Source organism: Dermacentor albipictus, chromosome 1 (genome assembly GCF_038994185.2).
Source record: "Dermacentor albipictus isolate Rhodes 1998 colony chromosome 1, USDA_Dalb.pri_finalv2, whole genome shotgun sequence".
Lineage (NCBI taxonomy): Eukaryota > Metazoa > Arthropoda > Arachnida > Ixodida > Ixodidae > Dermacentor > Dermacentor albipictus.
In genome coordinates, this window is record NC_091821.1 from 383,186,492 (window position 1) to 383,211,279 (window position 24,788).

At 45.7% G+C, this 24,788-nt stretch overlaps 1 long non-coding RNA gene across 2 annotated transcripts in view; it reads left to right on the forward strand.

Annotated features, from left to right (window-relative positions):
- Positions 1 to 14,795, forward strand: part of LOC135900345 (uncharacterized) — a 195,253-nt gene extending 180,458 nt beyond the window's left edge. For both annotated transcript variants that reach the window (XR_011511377.1, XR_010563852.1), the window contains exons 3-4: positions 11,232 to 11,322; positions 14,339 to 14,795. This is a non-coding gene — a long non-coding RNA (uncharacterized lncRNA). The remainder of the gene's footprint in view (positions 1 to 11,231; positions 11,323 to 14,338) is intronic.
- The last annotated feature ends 9,993 nt before the right edge of the window (positions 14,796 to 24,788 follow it).

Here is a 24,788-nt window from a genome sequence, read left to right on the forward strand (position 1 = left end):
CCGTTGTGGAGGACACGACTGCAGTGAAGCGAACGGACCAATCAAAGTTCAAAGAGGGAATGTGAAAAGCAGCTGCACTAGATCCTCTGACCTTGTCCACAGAGCCATCAGTAAAAATTTGAAGGTGACGTGCATATTCCGTTTCAAGATGTTCCAGTACGAGCGAACGCGTTGCTGCCAAAGGAGAACTCCGCTTAGCACGAACGTGAGGAACTGCCAACGAACTATCGAGGCTCGCGAAAGACCAAGGTGGTTTCGCCCTCTTAATTCGACCTCTAGCGTCAAGACCCAGGTAACCAAGAGTATTAAGGGCCAAGTACGCTCGGGACTCGGATCTCTTTCGAAGGCGCTGTAGAAGGGCTCGGCCAGCTGCCGTCTGTTTGAGGCGGCCAATTTGCATCAATAACCTCTGTGAAGCGACTAAGCTAAGAGGTCTCGATAGAGATTCATAAAGTACTGCATTGTTAGGAGCAGTCTGTGGAACGCCAAGAGCCCTTCTTAGGCCCTTTCTGTGCAGAACCTCAAGTCGTTCCAGCTGTGATATCGATGGGGAAATTAAAGGGAGCTGATACATTATTCGACTCGTCACTAGTGCATCGTGCAACCTGATCATTGAAGATGGGTGATTTCCCCATTGCTCGCTTGCAACTCTACGGATTACATTGAGACGCGAAGATATCGATGTCACAACCGAGTCCACAGCTCGTAGCCACTGTAGGCGGTAGTCGATAATGACGCCCAAAAAGCGCTTGTGTTTAAATTGTCGAAGACAAGATTGATTAAGGTCTATCTTCAGCCGCGCATGCCTTCTTCCTCTACCTGGAAACATTATGAAGCCAGATTTTTCCACCGAGAGAGTCAACCCCACACCTTGAAGGTAATTTTGAACTGAAAGTAATGCCTGTCGAGCTATCAGAGCTAAACGCTTGTGTTGATATCCGGTTAACCAAAGACAGATGTCGTCCGCGTATATCGACATATGGATATGCCTGCAATGTTTTTGCACTTCAGCGGGAAGACCAGCCATTGCAACGTTAAAGAGCGTTGGGGAAAGAACACTTCCTTGAGGTACACCTCGCGATACCACCCTTTCGGTGCTTGTGGTACTTCCTAACCGCACTTGAATTTTCCGATCACTGATAAATGAGTGAATGAAGCGCAGAAGATAACCCTGTACGCCCATGGCCTGCAAACTATTTAGTATTGAGCTCTGAAGGATGGCATCATAAGCCTTTGATACGTCTAGGAAAATAACTAGTGTTGAAAGGCCGAAAGCTCTATGATGTTCAATATGGCTTATCAAGTCCAAGACGCTGTCTTGTGCGCTTAAACCTGTTCGGAATCCAGTCATGCATGTTGGCAGAGCCCTTCTATCTTCGAGCCACCAAGATAAACGCTTACTTGCCAGCTTCTCCATAAGCTTAGCCACGCACGACGTCAGTGATACAGGACGATACGAGGCCAAGTCTGTCATTTCTTTGCCGGGCTTCAGCACTGGGACAACGCGAGCCACTTTCCATGAAGGAGGAACGTCGCCAGTCTCCCACATTCGATTGAGATAGCTTAGAAGCATCTTTCGGTGTTCCAGAGGTAGGTTCTGCATCATCTGGTTGGTGATGCCGTCAGGACCTGGTGCACATCGACGCCGCAGGCCGCTGAGTGCTGTCTGTAGCTCTCGAAGTGTAAACGGGGCGTCCATCACAGACGTAGATGTTGCAGGTGGAGTGCAGGGAGGAATTCCTGAACTTGCACTTACAAATGCATCTGCAAATTCCTCTGCCAAGCACACGAGAGGTTTCTGCTTGCGCAGTGCAAGCGCTTCAAAAGGTTTACTAGGACGAGAATCACCAGCAAGACTGCCAATGACTCGCCAAATCCTCGTCATCGGTGAGAAAACCGTCAAGCTAGCGCAGAAGGACGCCCACTGCGACCTACAGAGCTTGTTCGTGTGGCGTCGAATGGCAGAGTTAAGCCTATTGAAGGTCGTCTTCAAGGATCTGTCGTCCTTCTTCCGCATCAGTTGTCGCTCCGCCCTTCTGCGCGCTGCGCAAAGGTTCCTGAGTTTTAAATCCGGAGTCGGAAAATGAGTAGGCAACTTGACCGCTGTGGTAGCAGCCATCTTACCAGAAATCATTTTGTCAATCACATCACCAGAAACACATGCAAGTTGCTCCCTGTATTTGCCCCAATTAACAACATGGCTAATTTTAGAGTCGTGCAAATGGAAGTCGGCAGTAAACACAAAAATTGGATAGTGATCACTTCCCATGCGGTCAGGTGCAGTTAACCACTTCACGCGGACGTCAGATGAATGCAAGGTTAGGTCTATTGATGTGGCTGAGGCTGGAGGCCGGAAGAAAGTGGGACTTCCGTCATTGGCCACGCACAAGTCCAAACTATCGATAACTTCTACAAGTTTGCGTCCGCGGGAATCTGTGTTCCTGTCACCCCAGAGAGAGTGATGGGCGTTGAAGTCCCCGCAGATAATTCGGGGCGCCGGGCAACGGTCACAAAGCTGCTGCAGAAACAAGTCCATTGCTACCTTCTTCCGCGGAGACACGTATACGGATGCAATAGAAAGAGTTCGGAAGCCAAGACGTATCCGCACAGCCGCTACCTCAATACTATCGGTGCAAAGATCGGTGACATTCAAAGCCACATGAGGAATCTCTCTTCGTATGTAAAGGGCAGCGCTTCCCGCGGGAAATGACTTTATGCTGCAATTCTTATGGGCGACATATCCAGTTAAAGATCTCCCGCTTGGTAGGCCAGCCTCCGAGAGGGCTAAAACTGGAACGCACGTATCTTTCAGAAATAATTTAAGTTCTGCTAATCGACTTAGAATCCCAGCGCAGTTCCATTGCATAATAAATGGCACTTTTCGGTGATTTTTTGTTGCACGAGGTTGAAGAAGACTAGCCATATTATAAGGTGAAGGTCGCTGCGAAGGTGGTAATCATGGGCTCAAAGGAAAGAACGAGCTGTAGAAAGTTCTTCAGGGTGCCAGTCTGCATCACTTGAACATATGAACGCAGGACTTCAAACAAAACTCGCAGAAGGTCGGACAGTTCCTGATTTTTGAGCTCCTTATTTTGCTGCACGCACTTCCTCACAACTTCAACAAAGGTTGCGGACTTGGACCCACTCTTGTCCACTTCAGCTGGTGTCTTCATCTCTTTTGAGGCGAGGGAATGTCCTCCATGTTGTCGAGTCTGGCTGTGAAACTTGTCCGGCTGTCTGGCTGTCAAGTCTGGTCGCTGAGAAACTTGGACACTTTTTGCTGCAGCAGATCGAACAACCGACTCACCCACAGAGGACTTTGCCGTCTTGCTAGGCTCAGGTCGCTCTCTGACGTTGCTGGTTACCACGCTACGAACGTCCAACTCTAACGCAGGGAACTCAACTTCCGAATCTAACGCCGGGAACTCGTCACTTCCAGGTATCCGCTTCTCAGTAGGTTGTTGTTTGGGACCACTAATGAAGGACACTCGGCGGTGTAAGGCGCTTACACGGAAGGGGCAGCCACCAAAACTCGCTGGATGGTCGCCACCACAATTAGCGCAAGCAAAATCTGCCTTGCAGGCTTTGTAATCGTGGGCGCCACTGCATCGTTTGCAACGTTGATCTTTGATGCAAACTTTAGCTACATGCCCAAAGCGTTGGCACCTAAAGCATCGGGGAGGAGGTTCAACGAATTCTTTGACTGCATGCTTGGTAAAACCGAGGTCAATTTTTTCGGGGCGCTCGGTGTTAGGAGCAAACGTTATCACAACAGAGTTAGTAGGTTTCGCTGCCCATTCTTTTTCTTGAGTCTCCACCCGGCGCATGAGACGTTTCACGTGCAGAACCCCTTGCGGTTTCAAGTAGTCAAGAAGGTCGCTTTCCGAATACCACACTGGTACTCCCCTAATAACACATGTGTTAGTCATGTGGGCAGCCGGGCATTAACTTTTATGTCCCCAATCTGAGAGCACCGGAGCAGAATGTCAACTTGCTCTTCCGTTGCGATATCTAAATAAAGCGCGCCTTGCGATGTGAAACGGCTGCGAATCGGGGCAGATCCCAGCAGTACCTTAATGGCTTCAAAGAGCCTGATAGGGTTCCGCTCTCTCAAATCAACACCTTTCTCTGTTGGCAAAACTACCACTGGGATTCCGACCGTTCTTTGCTTCCGATGACTCACCACCTTGAAGCCGTCGCTGTCCACTTCCGCCATATCAGCCACTTGCTCGTCAGGGTCGACGATAGTTGTGTCGTCCCCACTGACCGATGATGACGCACTGGACTGCTTATCGTGCCTGATGTCTGGCAGCTCCACACCTTGCGAGGCCATGGCCGCCTCCGCCACGCTGGCTTCCTTCTGATGGCGCTGTCCCTTTAAAGATGCCGGCGCCGGAGCAGCCGTACCCTTCCCATAGGGACAGTACCTCCTTAAAGATGCGGCCGTCTTCCAAGGATATAAATAACTCACTTAATGAATAGCAAAACCTATGCAAAAATTACAGAGCTGAGGTGACAACAGAGCGAACAGCGTCGTCTTCCTCTTCCTCCCATCCCCTCGTTATACTTCATGTCTGTTCACTGTTATATGAACGCTGTAGATGAAAAGTGTTTTATTCTCTAAAGCAGTGATTTGGGCTTGTTGGTAAGACATCGTGAGGCTTATAGCGCGTTAAAAAGACAAGGACGAAGGTGAGACGTGTGTCACGCCTGTGTGTGTCACGGCCTGTGTGTAGCGCCTGTGTGTGTCACTTCTCACCTTCGTCCTTGTCTTTTTAACGCGCTATAAGCCTCACGTTATATTCTCATCGTCCACTTTCGTTTCGGCAGCCGCTGTCAATCTGTACCCAGGTTGGTGATGAAAATTGCGGTATACCTTACGCAACGCAAATTCATTGCGCTCGCACGTTTAGTGAGATCTAACAAATGGTTTAGTACACGACGTTGACTGTCGTTTCTCACGAGACATTAAGAGGCTAGCACAAGGTCCACACAAGTTGCACGATCCTTGGAGCACGGCAAATTTCAGATAACTTCCTTACAGAAGGTGTAGGTTTTCTTTGTATCTGAATTCGTGCTACTCACTGCGACGTCTGTCGCATCTCTCTGCAGAGAGCACTAAAGCGACTGCACTCTCCTAACGTGAAAGCCTAATAATGTTTCACCCGCTATTAGAGAAGAATCGCAATCGGGTGATTCAGTGAGCGAGGAATTTTATCGTCCCTTCTTTTCGCAAAGGGCTAGAAGGACAAGCTAACTTGGCCTGGATTCACCACGCTTAAACAAAGTTCTGTTTATAAAGGGATCTGCCGACACACGCAGGGAGGAAGACGACAAGATAGAGGAAGTTATACTGCAGCCACGAAACACTAAAATCAAGCATTTTGCTCATGAAAATACAGCCTTCCCAGCTAATGGCGACTAGTTTCTGCTAGTTCGCGTTTTGTTCGTTCTTCATTACTTTTCACCAATAATCAGTACTCAATACAGACAGGAGGGAACGTGGCTAAGCCCACCTTCTGTTAGTAGTCACAAACAGTAAGGACGGAATTGTCAGGAATGCAGTTTCACTTTTCTTGCTAATGGGAACGTTTATCGAAAATTTAGGTTTCTATATGAGCGGTTTGAGAGAATGCGAAAAGCAGAGAGGTATAGTATCCCGTCCTACATTCACTCATATAACTTTTTTTTAAATTTTTAATAAAGGTTCCCACTACTAAAGATCGTGCTACTGTAGAGATAACAAAAAGGGAGAAACACCGACATTAAATAACAGCGGACTGTTACTTATACTGGCCATACGCTGAAGAAGAAGAAGGAGCATTAAGAAGAACGCGATTGCACAATAAGCGTACAAGCGGGATGGAAAGCTCACTGTCTTGTCAGTCTCCTGTGCAGACCTATTAGTTTCCCGAAACGCATTGTTGTATTCGTTGCCGTTGGTGCAACGTCAGCACCCAACCAACTCTATTTTACCCTGCATTACAAGCCCAGACACATCTCCGGTTGCATCTACGTCGTTCTCTTACTGCCGGGTAAATTGCTTTAGGGCTACATCGCTGATTGTGCCTATAGAAAGCAGACGAAGCATCCTGTCGATGCATATACTTTTTTCCCTTTGCCTTTTTCAGAACGCCTCGCGATGTAACCATTGGCACACCTAAATTAAACCGCACTCTTTCTTTTTGCCAAAGTTCAAATGCAGGATAACAGTTTTGCCGTTTTCCGAGAGCTGTTAGCTTTTTCAAGAAATGTAACGTCCCAGCCAGTCACAGCCCTCTTGCGGGCAATCAGCCATAAAGCAAAGCCATAAACACCCGAAATAATGCCTGTGGGTTTGAAAATCATTCAGCGCCACGCAATATTTTCCTTTGATTCAGACACTTGATGTACAAGTGGCTGTTCAATGCTCTTCGACGTCACGGCCCCTGCGGGAGCACGAGCCGAAGAAGGTTAAAGGTCAAATGTCTCGATTCCCGTAGAACGTGCAAAAAAAAAAAGAAAATGGGCACTGTGGTACCTCATAAATCTCTTCCTAGTGCTTTCATCGATGAACGAGCAAATATATATCACATCTCAAAACTTTTGAAACTTGAGAAGGCGAAATGAAAGCAAGAAAAACAGCGATAAAACTCATTCCCGCGAAGCCCCTATATATACGTGAATCAGACCGCCATTGAAGACATCGATTGCTATCAGAAAATTGTCAACATTCCCGGCCATGCTAGCCCGCATGTGTTTCTGCGTGAGAACCTCGGAAAAGGAGTTTGCAATTCCACGAAGCTCGATCTTGCTTTCAGAATAGAAACACTCTACGGCTGCAACTCGCCTCAGACGGACCTCGCGAATTGAAAGCCTCGCCGAAAACGAGCGCATTCTAGAGGTAATCTCTCTGTTTGCAGTTTGTTTGCAAATCCATCGCAAGTTAAAGGGGTATTAATCGAATGTTGCTGAAACATCTATGTATTAAATATAAATATATGAAACAGCAGGTTTTCTTCATCGATTACGCTGCCCCTTTAAAAACGAAAATATAAAAGCAATGCGTCTATCGTTCTGGCGTCAATATTCGTTTGCCTTTGTAACAAAAGCGGCCAATACGCCCTCGAGCTTCCTCAAGATGACGGCAAGGCAGGGTAAGAATCACGTCGGTGGTATATCTTTTCGTCGAAAGCTACTCAGCGTATATGCGTGGAAGGAAATCGAAAGATCCTGTCTACGATGCATTGGTGTCATATGTTTGTTCCGTTTTCCATCCCTGCATTTGCAAAGTGTGTAAACACCTGTGAATGGCAGTCGCTCAAGGCAATATCGGGGCGCATAAAGGCGTCCGGATAGACTGCCACAATAGCTGCAGTAGTGGCACTAAAATTGTTTTCGGCTTGACAACGGATGTCCCACAGTCAATTCCCACAGTCAATGGAGCATAGAATCACAGGATCCGGCACAGAAATAGTTGAAGGAATGGAAGCATGCAAGAAAAATACCACTTACTGAGGTTTCGGCCGGGGGCCGGCCTTTTACTCTCGATGGAGGCCATATTATTTCTCCATATATATACCACGTGCGTTTTATAAGGCGTTCTACTTCGTTCATAAAGCAGTTGCTGAGTGCTGTGCAGGTAGTAACAGAGGGTAACGTGTAGGAACTGGCACTTGCACAAGTGCAGCATTTCCTTTAAAAAAAATCCTGACTCTGCCGTAATCGAGAGTAGACGTAAGCATGAGATGCCAACCGGGAAAGCAGATTTGCTGGACACTCTTAAAATGGTTGCAGCCCATGTCCACGACAGCACACGTACCCCAACAGCACACGTACCAAACGTCCGGCGGACCACTGGCGTTGAGAAGAGCCCTCAGCGCCAAAAGATGACAATCAAGTGCATAGTCACTTGAGTGTATCTGCCTTTTGAACATCGCTACTGGAAATTACAAATACAACTTCAGCTTACTAGAAGCTGCAGCTTGAGTGACACTGTGAAAGAACGTTAGGGAGAACTCGGACGCAATAATTTTTGTAAATTGTTTGGGAAGTAAATGGCCTATGCAATGCGCTCTTGTCTGGTTGCCCGGATCATCTCGTTTTGTTCTCGCAACTTGCCCGGATGTTCTCGTTTGAGTGCCCGGATAACGGCTCTGGCTTTAGGCTTGAGGTCACTTGAAGGTGGCTGACAAAAGCACTTCATGCTTAAAAAACGCCGGTTGAACGGTACTATCAGCGTCAAATGGAACTTGAACAGTGGGGCGCCTCGCCCAAGCATAAGTGAAAGTATAGTGCGCGCCGTCCAGTCATCACTAATGACAGACGCGCGCATCCGATGTGGCCGCACGTCGCTCGTTTGGGAGTCAAACAAACGGACAAACGCGCTCAGCACACCAACGCCGGCCACCATCGCGGCTGCCAGCGATACCGCGCTGCGCAGGTTTGCGGATTGGAAGAATGATGTGGCGCACAAACCACGTGAGCGAGTCGATGACGGTGCAAACTGCTGCACACGCACCGTTGTTCGCGTCGGCGAACTGTGCGACAATACTCACCGTAAACTGCAAACTTTAGCTTCTGTCGTCTATTATCTTTGTTTACCAGCTTTCTAATGTAAGACCCAGATCACAGGCGAAAATATTTCGCTATCGGGGGATCGCGCGGTGCGGCCAAATCGGCAAACGCGTGCCTGTCAGTGGTCATGACTGGACGGCGCGCGCTATACCTTCACTTATGCTTGGGCCGCGCTCTCCGCTGTTCACGTTTCATATGACGCTGATAGTACCTGTTGACATACGCAGAACAACAGAAGCCGTTGTTGTTCTTTCCGCCCTTTTTTGCACCTTCTAAACCAGTTGCTTTTGTCTGCACTAGTTGTCGCCGTATGCGAGACATCGTTGTGTTCAACTGTAGTTTATTATTATTATTATTATTATTATTATTATTATTATTATTATTATTATTATTAGTTTTGTATATTGTGTGGCAATAAACATTATTATTATTATTATTATTATTATTATCGTCAGCAAACATTACATTCAGTTTCTAAATATTTCTAGGTGCGAAGCTATCCGGAAATAGCACAGTGTAAACCGAAGGCCGCGGTGAGGCAGCTACATCTGTCAGCCTTGATTTCGTCCAAAGTCTCCGTGTCAGGTGAAGGGTCAAGCGCTCTGGAGCGTAAACTAATTAGATCGTGGGCATCACACAGCCTGGTAGCTGGCCGGCGTCGGTCCTTCCTCCGCGTACCGAGAAATTACCCTCACAACTGGTGGCACATTGAGGCGAGGTTAATGAGATTACCCTCGAGTGCGTGATCGCTACAAAGCAAGCCCCGAATCGCGGAGCGGTAACTTGGAAGGCCGATGAAACGGAGCTGAAGACAGGCGTAGCGAAGTAAAGATCTTTTTTTTTCTTCTATCGCCTTCATCCAGGCAAACCAGTCAATGCTGTGTTTTTCCTTTTACTCACCTTTCTTGTTGTTCGCCGACTGAAGCCATTATTAACAGAGGACGGACGAAGTTTCTCGTTCCATGAAAACAGGCCTCGTGTGAAAAAAAAAAGTGCCGTACACAATTATGTGCCTAATGGAAGGAAACCGTATTACCGTATTATGAAAGTGGTAATGAATACGCATACTGTACCTTGTTCGATGTTCCATTAGAAAACTGAGCAGTGAAGCAAAGAAAAGCAGTGTTTCCGAACACGCACGCGCAAAACGAGCTCGATGCCCTTGCGTAAACACTGGCCGACACTTGCTTAACTCTAGGCAGCGTACCTTCCGCGCAGGCATATACTCGACTGCTTTTGTAGTGTAATTGCATCAAAGTAAGGACGACAAGTCATGCGTTTCCGCATAGGAAGCTTTTTTTTTTCAACACAAATGTGACGCGCGCAAATTCTGACGCGATTTACTTTTCTTGTTCAGGGGTGACACGTTCCATTCTTAGTGGCAGCAAAAAGATTTGTCATCTTATTTTTTTCAATATAATAAAGGGGGAGAAAAAAAGAAGAAAACCGGCAATTAAACTGATGGAGGAGCACTGTGCAATACATCTATGAACTTCCAGTGCAGGGCAGTTAGAGTTAACTTACAGGGGCAGACGATGAAGCGTGAACTTGAGGGAAAAAGAAGGAGGAAACATAACAAATTGTCTAAATGGTCGCATCATCTCCTGATTGCATCTTGTAAGGTCCACGCACGCGGTGGGAAGAAACGAAGTGGGTCGAAACGCGCAGTACTATAATGAATGTATGTTACACGCAGAGAGTGATTCTAGGTGTGTTCACTGCAATGCTGTATCGGAAATTGGGTCCATGTAGTTGTACTCCACTCGCATATATGGTGCGTCGTCAGTTTGCGGTAAATTTCTGACACTGTATTGATTTAAAATTAGGGTGCCCTTTAGGCAGACTCAAGTCGTGAGACCATTTTCTACACAATGTGAACCCATGTTCTTTACCTCGAAGACTACCAAAGAGGTTTAGTCGCCGAAATGTACGCCATGCTCTATTTAGTTTTCTCTGGCAGTGAGAGACATTTATGATGTTTATTTCATTCCCGTCAGCATTTATTTGTAATGCTAATACAATTGTCTGTCGCTGATGTTCTAAATTTCGTGATACAGCGTTGACGCATTTTTTAAAATCTTACAATGTTCCTATTTGATTTCTTCGCACTTATTTCTTCTTTTTTTCATTCTTGTCCCCTTGGACCACCGGATTAGCGGCCGACTGGACTCCATACTGACTTGTGTCATTTTACGTGAGGCCAATCACGATACTTAAACGGGTTGCTGCCTAAAACATTTTCGCACTTCTCGCACCGAACACAGCAGTTTTTCTTTCTTTCTTTTTGCCTCTTTCCTGTGCTTCTTGTCGTCACCGTCTCACTCAAGTTGAGTGAAGAAACTACTGCAATACGTCTAATTCATTTTTCATGCTGAGTATGCTGAATGAAATGCACCATCACCACCGATATTTAACAATACTTTTTTTTCTTTTTCTTCCATTTGTACACGAAAGCATTTACTTTGCAGCTGTCACGAAAAAATAGATTTACGAGCCAACTCAATTTCCCCATCAATAGCCTTCCTCTGCATCTATCTTTGGCCTTGCTGTTTTTGTTATCCTACTAAAGAGATAGTACATATCCAGAGCAGCAGATTGGTCAATACTATGATTCCACGCGTCTCGCTTGTCTGTAGCGATAACTTTGCTTTCTTCTTCTTTATTTCTTCTTTTAGGGCCGTGGACTAAGAATTCGGGGGAAGATGTCGGAAGAAAGTCCTGCCGGATGACCGCCTACGAAGACAACGGAAATATCTGCCCTATGCGGTATCAAAACCAACCAAACTGTAAACAAAAGGTCTCCTGGTAAAAGACGAAACTCGGGATCCCTGCACGCGGGCGATAGACGGCAGCAGGATTCCAAATCCTCGTATGTCTCCACCGCTGTCATGGGTGTACAGTTCCCGTTTTTTGAACTTGGCCACAGGCGGCGTACGGTGGAGGATGCGCGAGGAGAAATCGAAAGGGATTTGTGCGAGCTGCCCGGGGTCTCGTTCGATCGCAAGGGAAGCAGAAAGAAGATAAAAAGTGCCCGAGGAACCAGCGGCCAGGAAGATATATGGCATATCTGACGGCCTTCTGTTGATGCGCGTCCGACTTTGATACACTATGAGCGGGAATAGGAATGAAGTACTGCCTTTCTATGCTGTTTGAAATGAAACTGCGAGCGGTTCGCGTGAGCGTGGTATTTCGTTGAATGTATTTTTCTAAGCCTTAGCTACATTTCACTGATGGCCAAAGCAGGGTCAATTTTCATGACTATCCGAAGCCGCCGGATGTCAAACGCCTGACTAGGGCTAGCGCGCCTGCTTGAATTACAAACCAAGTACTGCAAGTTAACAGAGCGGGTGACTGGAGTATATAGGACGTCACCGAATGTGTTTGCATAGCTCGGAGCATAGCTTCAAAAAGGGAGAGGTAAGTGATATGGTTAATCAGGACAAACTACACCGGTTGGCTACCCTACACCGGGGGAGCCGAGCAAAAAAAGGCAGAAGTTTAGAAAGAAAGGACAAAGGAACTTGATGAAGGCTCACACAAGCGTTTGTTGTTTAGCCATAAGTGACCGAGCGTTACCGCGGCTGAAATTGTTCCAAAATTAGCACAAGACAAAGAAGCACGTGCGACATGGGAGCGTTAATTATGTATGCTCAAGTGCATATGAATACGAGCCTCAGCAGGGAAAGCCAGATGCCAGCGCGGTGTGCTGGAATATACGGGCTCTCATCACTGAACAACGAAGGTTTCGATAGGTTGTCGCAAATGGTCAACACACGGGTTCTTATCGTCGTGATGACCATTTTTTTTCTCAGCATATTAAGAAGGCCTTGGCAGTTGTTTACGTTTAGAATCCATACTGAAGCTCGAAAAGTAAAGCAGAAGAAATTTCATATATGTTTGGAACGAGAACGTCCTAAAGGAGTATGAAATTTAAAATGGAATTTGATATAGACAATCGGTTTCATCAAAATTGCTGAGTAATCAAAGAACGCTTGAACTTGGATTCATTTGTGGATGTTAAGTCAACATCCTAACAAAGCTATAAACAGAAACAGTATACCACAATAAATTTGACGAAATTATCAGAAATGCAATACTATAACGTGGCTATATTAATGGTTGACGAGACAGCGTAAGCTTCACAAAACGTCTTTCAAGGGGTTTCCAGATGCCGGTATTGAAGCATTTTAGAGAAGTGGCCCGGGAAACTGAACACTAAGTCACAAATCCCACCTTTAATGATAGGCGCCTATACCTCTCTAGTATTATTGGAGTCTGAATCACACTCTAACCCTGCTTTCAACACTCTACAAGGATAAAACATATTCAATAAATAATGCAGCATTATATTCGCACAATAAACGCTTCAGTGAAAACTCTTTCATTTCAATCACATGAAGAACTCGTGAGAGCTTTCCGCTTTTCACACACGGATATGACAGTGCATGTAGTCCGTCCTAAGAATTCCATCTTCTGTAAACACGTCAACGAAAAGGAGTGTTTGTATAAACGATGCCGCGACCACTAGAATTGCTCACATTAAACTAAATAAACAAAAATAGGCAATTCTGAAATCCATGTCTCTCGCACGTGCAAATACATACTAAAAGCAGGCTTTACGGCCACTATTTTTAACGAATTACGTTATACATAACAGAAAGACCATGAGTGAGCGATTCCTTATTCTTTTTTTTCCCTGGCTCTCGTGCTCAAGGTATCGACGTGTTTGACGTCAGCGGTTTCCTTCGAACCATAACACTTCCGCCCCAGATGCCACCGCTTATGAAGACCCCATACTTTCTTCGTCACGTCTATTTCGCTGCCGCAGAAAGCTTTGTATAAAAGTGGCTAGCCCCCAAGGGATGGCAAGCGCGGCAAGTGACACTGCCAGTGCCTCTAATAAAACCGCCGTTCGGTATCAAAGGCAAGCTTCCCGGCAAGACAATCGCGCGGCCGATGACTGTTGGCGCAGCTGACGCACATCGCTCACTCAGCAAAGGGCGGAGCAATCGTAAAATCTGGCAGGCCAGTGGAACACAGACCGCCTTTATCTCCAGCCACAGACGCGGGAGGAAAAAGACGGTGTGCCTGTAAAGGACGGGAACAGAACAGAAGAAAGCTAAAGCACAAATAAAATGGTGACATTGGGTGATTTGTGGTCGGAAAGCCATGCTCGTCGATTCCGCAAAACTGGAAGGAGCTGCAGTAGGCAACGACGTCAGGGGAAATTGATCTGCCGTGCATTCCCGGGCTAAGGGGTTCTAGTTGCTGAGGGAACAACCATCGCGGCTGAGTTTAGTTGTGAGTATTTTGGTGGGGCTCCAATTCTTCTACCGTGCGTGTTCAGATGTTCACAACACGATTCAGCGGTGTCGCGTCGGCATACGTTACGAACCACATCGGTCTGTTCCACTCGCACGGAGCGGACAAGAACTGCTCATCGCTTTACGAAACAACAACGAAGTCATCACAGCAATTCCAAGCTGCTAGGACTGCCTAACAATAACACCAGTGACAAGACAGCAAGAGACACAGAGAACAAAATTAAATGTGGTGATATTAAGTGTATAACTAATTCGGCTTGCTCCACTACGCGGGTTAAAATGAGAATTTGTGATGAATAGTGCAGAAATAAGAAAAGCGGGATGGTGCACTGGCGCGAAGCCAGTCTTTTGCATGTGCATGTCGCCTTTGATAAAGGAAGCAGGGTTTTTAAAGATGCTGTATTCTATTCTTTCACGTTCGCTTATTTTCTTTGCTTCTTCTTGTTTTCTTCATGTAGGCATCCAGATCACAATATCTTCTAGTGACTCGACATTTTCTTTTCTTCAATTACCGTCGCGAGCCGGCAAGCGTGGGATCAATATTCAACGTGCGCCGTTGGCATCGGTGACACGTAACGAGCTCGGATAATGCATCAGGGAGCTCTGCTGCGACGCGACGGCAGTGCAGTGAAGACGAACGCCCACCAACGGCGCGTGCGGAGGATCACCCTTTGGCAGCAGGCACCGCCAAGGAGCCCCCATCCTTTACGAAGAGCTAACCGGCTTACGGTTGGGTTCTGCAACACATCGATGACAGCACACCATGTTCATCTCTCGCGCCCTTGTTGACGCTGTAGTCTTTTCCTCCCTCTTGTTTTTTTTTCCTCGCTGCAAACTTTTTTACCTCTATATTTTGTTGTGCTACCATCCTGTTCAATTACATGAGCGATAGAAGCTATCGAAGCACCCAATAAAAGGAGCATCAACAAAATATTCCTTTTTATCCTCCGCACTGACAACGTTCCGTTCTCTGTGCGCGTAACGCACCTTATCGTCGGCATCGCGAAAGTGATGTTCTCTTTTTTCTTTGACTGAAGGTTACACATAAAACGGTACTGGGCAGTCGGTGTCAACACATTTGCATGCCGCAGGATCTCATAAAATGAAGACACGTTCCAGCGCGTTAGAAGAATGAAAAGTGGCGCAGAGACAAAATGATGACCGACCAGCGCTGTGCCTTTTCCGTTGTCCTTTTGTCTCTGCGCATCTTTTCATTCTTCTAACGCTCTGGAAAATCCCTTTGTCTAAATTCCAACTAGTCCGGATCTCTGCCTTGAACTCGATAAAACGTACTCCGAGGACTCCGAGGTGGTCTCCAAGCAGTTTATCGCCGCTGCCAGTTGGACCGTACACCATCTATGTTGCTTGCAGCTAGGCAATAGAAATCCTGTTACCGCGCTCAGCTTCCTCTCAGCCACTGCAGCCTGTAAAATTTTGACGTTGAACATACTTGCTCAAAACATCGATAGAGGCGAACTTTGGGAAGGACATTTTGAAGCGCTGTCGCCAATTTGTCAAGAACCGGAAACAGATGAAAATGTGAGTGGACTCATTCCCTAAGCTTTTGAGTGTATACATACTCCAAAGCAAGCTTAAGAAGATGTCTACAAGCAACTGTTCACCTTATGCACTCTTGGTACAGTGCAACATTTGAACAAATTAGTTTTTCAAGCTGCCTGTTCAAAATTGTTGCATGGAATTAAAGTAAGTTACATAACGTGTTTGCAAAGCTGAGCTTTACCCTTTGCCTTTCCCCCAGTGCGCGGAAACCGGAAGCTTTTCTGGTTAACATTCGCTGCCTTTCCATCTCTCTCTCTCTCTCTCTCTCTCTCGAGGCCTCACTCTGATCAATATGGAGGTTTGCTTCTGGCTACTTTTCTGGCCCTTAGCTGCTCAATATTAGCCGATTATTCGCGCTGACTACGTGTGACTGCCTTGTCCTTTGTTAGATCTCTCCGAGGTTTCCCCTAGGTACACTTATAGATTTGGCGTGTTTCTAAGGGCCACCGCAAATAGCACATTAAACCTGGCTTTAGTGAAAACTCCTCGCTGCCAGGCACCTAAATTACCCCTACCCTTTAACGCAGGGCTAGTCTGAGCTAACCTCATGTTTTCGTTACCCTTTCTTCTCGGACTCAATAAGCAACTTTACAAGCGATGAACCTTGTAAGTGCGCATAAATCAAGCGTTGAAAATAGTCTGTGGTTAATCTTCTGTTACTAATACAAAGAATATACGTGGACAGTAGCGACGTTAAACGAAAGTTTCAGACAGCTGCTATCCATGCTTACCGAAATGAACGGGTTTTTGACAATAACATTAAATAGCCAAGCAACGGGAATGATGTTCAAAGTCTGCGAAATAAGGAACAGCACAATGACGACCAGATGCGCAATGCTTACTACCTATATGTGCATATAAGACCCCAAGAGAGGTGTAGGAACGCATGCGCGTGTATATTCGTGAATCCAGTCCAGGATAGAAGCGTAATGACTGTATACGTTTAGCTGGGCGGAAGCCCAGAAGGATAGCTTCGAGGAATGTGAAAGGGTGAATGGCGTGGCCCGGGTAGCAAAGACCTTTTCTAAAGCGGCCGGACGAATATGTTATCTCCAGCGGCGCTTAGAGGCAGGGGCCGCGTTTATAAGAGCACGACGAAGAAACCGAGAAGAGCGATAACAAATGACAGGGCAAGTATGCGCCGTCGCGGAGAATAAACTCATAAATTTCAAGCCGAGCAGGCCTCCACAAAAGAGGCAGCGCGACGGAGCCACGACGCTGGGAATACGGCGAGGTTCCGCATTACGCTGCCGACGCGTCCCGGCCTCGCGAAACGATGCCGATCGATCATTCACCTGATTAGAATATTCTTCGAAACGGGCGGCGATGTTCCGTCGGCGCCGTCTTATTTGCGACTTGGGGCGGAAAGCACCGATGCAAAGGGTGACAACGAATGACGTTTTACTCGCTTTCGGTTGCATTACACTCTTTGTGCGCTCTATTTTCTTTTTCTTTTTCGTCCCCGACGTAGTTGACGCTGATTGCACGCACGCATAAATTGGGAAGCTATAGGCACTCATTCTTTAGGGAGATCTTATCATATTTTCGTTCGCTCACGCCATCTCTTTCTTCTTTCAAAGGCGCCGAGTTTCGAATGTTCATGCACGGCCCATCGATAAGTCACTTTTCTTTAGCGACACTTTGTGCAAGAAGGCACACACATCGTATCAGCTGAAGCTGACTTTGAGGCCAATCAACGAAGATATCTATAGGAAGAGCACTCCGAGGCGATTTCCATCTGTTGTTCCACATTAGCAATGCTTTTTTTTCTGGTTGCAGGCTTTAAATCAGAGACGTGTATCGTTGGCGTGTCATTTCCCTCGAACAATTCCTGTCGGCTCATTAACTCTAACACAACACTGCTTTTCGATTCTGTACCGACATCAATTCAGGAAAAACAATGCATGATTCGCGCAGTTATGCGTATTGAAGTCGGAATGATTTCTCCTTACACATGTTAAGTATGCTCCTTGAGCTTCGGTGTAGAAACGCGTGGTGGTGGTAAAGTTCAGTTGCTAGCTGTTTCGTTAAATAATTCAAAACACATTCGGCCTCTCGGATTACTCTCGGTCATCAGAGATAGCATTGGATGACGACACGAGTCTTGTGACGTACCACAATTGATGAGGCTATTTTGCAAACTATTCTGTTCCAGCCTATCCGAGTTTTCGTTAGTGTTATAGGCAAGGCCCAGTTCTGGGTTTAACGTATGACGCAAACATGGAAACTCAGAGAGCCTATAACAGAATATACAGTTTTCGAAATAGCCTCATTACCTACGGTTTGCGTAACGAGACACGTTATTCAGTGCTACCGGCCTGTGCTGAAACATTGATTGCCTTTAAGACTGCACTCTAAGCCGGGTAATCTGTAATGAAACTTATACGTGGCACTAATATATAAAATAGATATTACAGGGGCGGTGATTTCGATGTTTTAATTATATTCGCATTACGCGTTCTTACTGAAAGCCGATGATAGGTTACGGAGCCCATTTAAGGGTTACATCTATAACATCCGGTGTGTAACCTATACAATCTAACTTCTAAAATTGAGGGACAACACATTTATTCAATTAGAGCCAGGAGGGATATACTGCTTCTTTCCACCTGCTTCAACCAGGGGGCGCCATCTTGGCAACTTCATCTCCCTTCGCTGCCTCGAGTTTGTGCATCATGTAAGATGTGCTACTATAGCGGTTTGATGCTTCGCGGCATTTCGTGCGATATTTTTGTTTAATCTACCTCTTGTATACGTATATTTGGCACGTAATGGTCCATGGTTTTCACAAACAAAGACGTGTTTGGAGTGATTCGGGGGGGATGCAGCGAACCAGTGCGCGACTGCAAGCAATACACGGTTACAGGTTGGGAAAGGGGTAGTGGCTAAAGGAGGATGCTTGTCCTTGTTAAGGGCTTTTTGTGCTAACTGCGTTCGCTTGCTGCGCTAGCTTTTGGAAAGTGTGCAGTGTTTAGACGCAATAATTGGTGGCGGGTGACGTTTAATTAGTGCTACGCGGTTACTTTGCCAACCGCGAAACCAGAGGTGCTGGTTCAATGAATAGGTGCTCTGACTCGTTGCGTTGTTTTACACCGTCACGACCTTCTCTATAAACTGTTAAGGAATCGTTAAGCCTGAATGTGGCCGTGTGCATGTTTTCGACTAGCTTGAATACCAGATGGGAGGAGGCGGGTTCAAACACCTTGTAGTGTATATTGTGAACCGGTGATTGCGTGCAGGTGATTACGTGAAACGGTGATTACATGCAGCTTTACTTGGCGTCTCATCGTGCAGAACACAGTCAGCCGCATAGCGAACTAGCCATGGACGTGGTTGATAATTGTGGAGGCTGTTCGCCGCGGCGTCACTTTAATTCCGGCTGCAGAGTTCTACTTTAGTCTTTAGATTTGTCCTGTTGCAGTGTTCTACTTTGGTCTTTAGATCTGTCCTGTTGCTCTCCTTTCCTTTTTCCTTTTTCCTCCCCTCCTTCCTATCTTCCATTTCTGTGTTGCTGTCGCCTCCCTTCAGAAGAGTAGGCAGGCGTTGTGCCCCTTCCGGTGGCAGTTGCCAGCGTGCTCCTCGCTTTCCCTTTCCTGTTACCTGTGTATATGTGCTCAAAACAAATAATAATAATAATACCATTCAGTTCAGACAGTATCGACAGGGTCCCGTCCGCAGTAAAGGCGGCGCAGTCATGATGACGACCTCATTTCATTTTAGCGGTGTAGCACAGTGAAAGATACATGCGCTTCTGGTTACTCTCTGGCTGCTCTCTTTTTTTCGCACATGACCGCGTGCATTGACTGCAATACCAGGTCACAAATGCACGTGTTCGCAACTCCATTCATGTAGGTAACAAATTGCAAACGTAGAAATTGGTTCCGCGAGAGCAAGTACTTCAAGCAGTGGTTACTAGGACGCTTATGACGCTTACAGCATAATCCAATTATTTTTAATGCTTGGTTAAATTTGCAAGTTTAGAAAAGCCTTTGATAACTTATGTCCTCAGAGATTTCATGAACTCCATCTTTTGATTTTCTTTTGATGTGATAATTTTATTACAACGTACGCCTGCAGAGCGACCGATTGTATCGGTTGACTTCGGTCCGCCATGCGCCGGGCCAGCTTATGCAAATGAAGCTATGGGTGGGTAAGCAGCAATGATTGCATAGAAGCATTTAATTATTTTAAGAGTGATGTCATTAGGTAAAGAATCAACAGGCATTTACTACTATCCACTGTGTCACTTTGATTTGCTTTTTCTTGTAGCTATGCATTGACACGGAACTGAGGTTTCGTTTAAACATCGTGGACCCGGAGAAAAAAGTTACCAATGCTGCAAAAGTCTTCTCTGAAAACTAAGGGCGTTAATGCACACTTTTGGACTTCACGAACCACTTACAACGCACGGCGGGCATCCTCGGGTAAACGAGGTATGTGCATCAGCCAAAAAAGTATCGTTCAAAGCTTTTGCGAATCGAGCTCCAAAAAAAGCGGAGGGAGTTTAAAATTAACCTCACGTGGAATAACAACAGCGACATTAAAGTGTTGTAGTTACCAACGGTAAACCTGTCTCATTGTGGAATGAAGTCATCTTGAAGGCAGCCTTGTTCTGCACGCAGGGTGGTTAGTAGCAACATTTGATTACTTTCTTCGTTTACAGGTGTCTCACTATGTTGTGCACGATACCATAGCAACTATAAAATTCTTGTTGCTTCCGTCACCTTTTGCACATCTTTTATGGGAGCCGCTGCCCTCTGGAGAGCTTCAGGTGACGCCCCCCCCCCCCCCCCCGCCCCCATATACAGTAGCCGAGAAAGAATCTGCCCTTTTGATGGCAGTCATGCTGAAGGTATTCAACTTTCTACTGGTGGTCTGGAGGGTGCCCTCATTTTCTGCCTCTTAGTATACTAAAATAAGAGTCTGGAGTACCCGTATGTGTTTTCTCAAATACATTTATTAACACAAAAGATTGTACTGCCATGGAAAGTTGTGCGTGGGGGAGTTACATGCAAGCACTTGAAGTGACTTTCACCATTGTTGAAGAAAAAGTAAGTTACTTAAGAAAAGGTCATTTGCTGAAATGTGCCTCTGAATTATCGTGTCAATATGCGCCTAGTTTTTATATGAATCTGTTAAACATAAAGCTTTATTAGGTTAACGTTAAAATGTTGATGTTCACTAAGTAATAACCTATGTTCCTAAGTTAAATTTTAACAAACAAGTATCTATTAAGAAGCAACGATACCTTTCTGAATCGTTCCCAACAATATCGTCTTTCTCCAAACAAAGGATTTTGTTTTTTCTCTTACTACCTCTGCCCGTATAAGTGCATACCTTTAGTATGATTCTTGTTTTCCAAAAAGTAATTTAATAAAAATAGTAAAGAAAATACTTTTACGTTTTCCTAAATGCTTAAAATACTCACAAAAGGTGTCAGCCCTGCGCAAATTATTTCTAATTGTGTAAAACTAGTTTTTTGTGATGCAGTAGCTTTGAATATTATGTTATTAATTCTGTCTAGTCATATCAACACTTGAAATTGTTCATTGCTGCATATAGCAAGCTGTATTTGAGGCCTTTATTGTATATAGTTATTATACTTCTAAATAGCATTTTTCTGAATGAACTTTCTTCTAATGTAGCCCGCTCAATTTTTAAGCCAATCAAGCATCTCCGCGTGGGAGACCCACTAAGCAGCACACTTTAGGTGAGGTATTTGACAAGTGATAATTTTCCGTGCGTGCAATCTCGTGCCACTTTTTCCTGCAAATGAGTGATAAACCACAGCGCTATCGAAATTATAACTGTAAACTTTCACTACATGTAAGTATCAGCAGAAGAGTGTGCAATAACACAGACCAAAATGGGAGACGTTAACAGGACGAACGCAGTACTGCGGCGCTTTAACGTAAAGCTATTCCCAACTTTTCTATTCCTGTTCTCCAATCAGCCCTCCGCGATTGGTGAAAAACTTTTATGAACCACCACCACTTCGTCTGTCTGTCAAGCGACGTCACGAAAACCGCAATAGCTCCCCATCTGATATGACGCGTACACACCGATTATGCATCTTTGGACAAAACGAAACATATATTTATTTCTGATCAGACGCATTTTAGCCATTAACCCTCGGCTATTAGTCAAAACGTGTACGCGGTAAAGGTGCAATAATATGCAGAACAAAACTGAATTTTTTTTCTGAATTGCCACAGGGTGCCGTGTTCCAAAAGGAATAAAAGATGGCTGCCGCCGATCACTCATGCACTGGCTACTCGCACCTGCCGGAGAGCATGGGTTTATTTGCGTGCAATAAACCTTTTTGCGTGGCCGTGTAACATTTTCAAGCACTTTCAACACGTTTACGAGCTCGCTCTGCCAACTCTTCTTTGCTGAGGATATGTTTTAGCGGCATTCTTAACCTTCCATTGCATGCCGCCGCTATTTTTGACCAGCCACCTCAAGCCAAGTAAAGGAAAGGGTACCAATCGCAGACGCCGGCACCATCCTCTTCATCCGGTTATCGATTTTCGGTGCACTGGCTCGGCCCCATCGAATCCCTCTACACTTGAGCATGCTCCTCGCCTCTTGTCAGCCAATTAGATAAGACAAGCCGCTTACTGTAGGCAATGTTATTTGTTTTGAAAGCGAACAAAAGTGGCCTCCTGTTAACGAGGAGAGCATTTGATTAGCCTGTTCAGACAACGCTGCGGGTCATTGCCCGAAGTTGCGTCAGCGGTTACATAAATTCCACGTCAGGAGATTGGAATAAAAACGTATTGCAATAGTTTCATGGTGTAGGGCCCCTGTTTACGTCTCCATTTGTGTTAGTTTCGCCTATATTTTCATTATGAACCATCTAGCCCAAACCAAAGTTTTACTGATTATTAAATATTGTCATGTGGTTATCGATATGAGAAATGAATTATTTTAATAATATTTATGCATGTAGCGTGCAGCCCGCCCCCAAACCTGCGAACTATATTTACATATAGCTTATAATACATTTCGGCGCATCAAAGAGAAACAAATATATGGCATTCGCTAAAATATTTTCGAAGGTGAATAAAAACAGACATTCCTCCAAAGTCGCCTGTCATCAGTCTCTAACCACATCCTAGTTTGTGGTTTCTAAAAGTCAGTGTGCGTGTGTGTGGAAGGAAGGGATGTCGCATTGTATAGTCACGGTTAAGAACAGCAGTGGCGCAACTGCGAGTAAGAAAACCAGCTCTTATGGGCGAATTTATGCCCAGCAAAACAAGTAACAGCCAAGTAGAGAAATAGCGGCGAGCACGGTCGGCGATCGTGTAAACCGGATCTATACGTGTCAGACGGTCAGACGCGTCGGGTATTTATATATGACGTACATCGAACTTCAAGCTTAATCGCTGTGCTCGCTCAAGTCTTAGAAGGTGCACTGCATCATTCGCTTGGCGCACACAATCTGATTACAGAGAAGATCATTTCGCATTAATACCTAGCGAAAGCGTTCGAGAAAGATCCGGTACAGGGGCGCGTCCTACGTGGAATGATAACTGCCTAATAGTGGAGTGGTTGGCCGGTGAAAAGCGATCACCGGTAAAACATAAACAATCTACACATGTCACTACACAGCTTCAATGTAACCTGTAAAATATAGGAAGCATATCTATGAATACTATGGGTTATATATCCAAACATATCTCTCATCCAAAGGTTACAAACTTATAGGCTACAAAGTAACTCTTAAAATAAAGTTATACTAGGATTTGAAAATGCGCCCCTACAGTAAGGGTTACGCAGCTTAGGCCCAAACAATGAAACGTTCCTTTCCTTCGAGCACTTCCTAACCTTACGTGAGGCTTCCTTACAGCGAAGGACCGATGGAGGAAGCAAGCATACTCTGAAAGCTCCCTTCACCCGTCCTCACGTAAGGAGCGGTTGCCGCCATGCCTGGGTTCGAGATTATCTCTTAAAAGCTTTAGGCGAACACCAGAACACCCCTATTCAATAAAAAAGGTTGTATCTTCGCACAATCTCTAAGTTGATGAGCTAATATAGAGAAGCGTGGACGCTATTTTTTAGTTTTGTTTACTAAATCTAAAGAAGCAGTGCATTACAGTGCGAAACTTGATGTGCTCCAGCAACGCTGGCACGCCGGCGTCGTGCAACGCCTAGCAACGCCTAGCAACGCTTCCATGCCGCACGCGTGACTGAAACGAACGTGCCTGGCAAAACGTACCGTGCTCGCGCTTCTCCGAAGGTGGGCGACAGCACGCATGCGCAAGCAAACGTCACGTGGTTAAGCAGTGAGGCGAAGTGCTCGTTCAGGGCCAGGAGCGGCGTAAGGACGCATGAAGGTAGCTTGGCCCAAACAATAAAACGTTCCTTTTAGGGGTGTGCGAATATTGAAATTTTCGATTACGAATCGAATACGAATAAGGCGAAGAACTCTCTTCGAATATCGAATCGAATATCGAATACATGTGTAGTATTAAAAAATTGCAAGAGAGGTAACAATAGCTTTATTACCCTTTTAAAAATAACATTGCATTTTACAAGGTTGCTTCAAATTAAAGAGGTACTCAATTATAGATAACGGACTCAGGTAATGCCCTCAGTCAGGTAAAACGCTTGTTACAGATTGTCGTGAAGGAAAATTAACTGCTCAATATGGCCAGAAAGTAAACGCTCTCTATGCACTGTCACATTTCTACCGGTAGAAAAGACTCTTTCACTAGGAACTGAAGTGGCAGGGATCGCCAAGTACTTCCGGGCGAGTGCACTTAAAAGCGGGTACCTGAAGCGGCCAATGGACTGCCACCACTCACAAGGATTCATGCCCCTTTCCAGAAGAGGCTTTTGCGCGTAGTCTGTAACTTCCCTCTCAGGGGCAGATGCCAAATGTGTCTTCTCTTTGTTTATCACTAGATCGTCAAAAGCATTCCATACACTCGATGCCACCAGTGGACACGAAGTCGACGCTGGCACGGCGGTGTCCCCACGGTGTTCCACGACGGCTTCCTGGAGCTCCCTTGTCACAAGGTTTTTCAGCCAGATCATCTGACCAGATGCCTGATGAACTGTGGCCATAAAGCACGGATCAAGAAACATGCCTAGGCTGGCCACTTCATCAAATTTCCACTCCGCACAAAGAGCCTTGATACATTTTGAATCAATGTTAGCAAACCCTGAGTTGCCTTTGCAACCTTCAAGGCAATGGGGCATTCCAAAATAATTGGAATTATAAAGCTTGGTGATAAAGAAACCGAAACTGATCATGTCTCAAATGCCTGAAGCAGATAGACTGAAACAGAGCATACAGATAATGAGCGGATCATGCGAAGTTCTCAGTTAATAAACATGTAC